Source organism: Olea europaea, chromosome 3 (genome assembly GCF_002742605.1).
Source record: "Olea europaea var. sylvestris chromosome 3, O_europaea_v1, whole genome shotgun sequence".
NCBI lineage: Eukaryota > Viridiplantae > Streptophyta > Magnoliopsida > Lamiales > Oleaceae > Olea > Olea europaea.
Genome location: NC_036239.1, coordinates 12,707,684 through 12,709,286, shown reverse-complemented (window position 1 = coordinate 12,709,286; position 1,603 = coordinate 12,707,684).

The following is a 1,603-nucleotide window of genomic DNA, read 5'->3' as shown; positions in this document are numbered from 1 at the left end:
ATATATATATATATATATATATATATATATATATATATATATATATATATATATGGGGCAAAACCGCCTACAGTTTCCTTTTTCTTTTCTTTTTTTTCTTTTTTTTTTTAAAGTATTAAATTAAGGTATTTCAAATTTCACCCCATAACTATAATTACCATACAAGTCCCCAACCTTTATATAATTTAACATTTAGTCATCTTATTTATCATACTGAAAGCTAAATCCCAAAGTTTATTTTTATGTCATTTCGAGCCCTCTTAAGTACTAGCAATTTCAAATTTAAACCCCATGAAAATCATTCCTTCAACTTAAATCCTTATTTGGCTTTAACTTTGATTATATAATTCATTGACTTTGACTGTAATTGAGTGAGATGTAACAATATTTCATCCTAAATATCATTAGTATTTTCATAGATTCAAGCTTAAATGATTTATAAATCAAGCTCGAAAAATAAAGTGGAATATAATATTTTATTCCATACATTGGGTTCATCGGATGAGATCAATTGATGGATGTAAGATGCCATGGAATGCCTTAAATGTTTCACTTTCTCATCATTTAATTATTATTTTTTTTATAAAAAAAATATATGCTAAGTCTATAGAATCGACTAAACTCGTGCTCTGATACCACGCTGTAACGCCCCGACCCGCAAAGACTAAAATGTCACTCGATTAATTCTACTTTTAGCCATAAACTTTTAAAAAAAATAGCTAAACTTTTAGAAGAAATTATAAAGATTTAATTTAAAAATACTTTTTTTTAAAAGAACAAAAAATGACAACATAACTCAATACAAAAGAAACTAATTTCTAATGTCTTCAGGTGACATTCATGCATAAAAATATTTTTGTTACGTGAAATTCTAGGCAAGAATTTAAAAATAAATGTTGTTGTTTGACTTCCCATTTTTGCAAAGTAAGTTTTAAAGTAAACTCGTTTATATAGTAATCTAGGTCGAAATTTTATGAAACTTTAAGAGAAAGTAGGGAATTTCTCATAATATAACATATCCAAAATTCAGCTTTCATCGGTGACATATGAGATGTTAAAATATTTTTCAAAACCTCGCAACTATTTGATTTGGGAAGTAACCTAGCGCAACATACTTAAGGTGGCATATAAAATTCCATAGATATTGGATTGATATGATTTTGAATTTATTCAGTAGCTAATTCATGATGCTATTAAATCCCACTGGTTTTGTCCAAAAATCCCAAGTAACAATTGAGTTATAAAATTTTAAGTTCAATGACAGAAACTGGAATTTTCAGAAAACAGCAACACTATGTTTACTTAAAGTGACATATAAAATTTTACTAACATCGGATTGACATGATTCTAAGTTTATTCAGTAGCTAACTTATGAGCTTTCGAATACCATTAGGTTTTTTTAAAAATTCCAAGTAACAAATTAGTTATGAATTTTTAAAATTTGAGCAGGAACTAACATTAACTAGTTGACATTTTTTTTTTGAAGACAGTGTTTCGTAAGTAAATTCTACATCTCACACACACGCACACATACATACATACATACATACATACATACATACATACATACATACATATATATATATATATATATATATATATA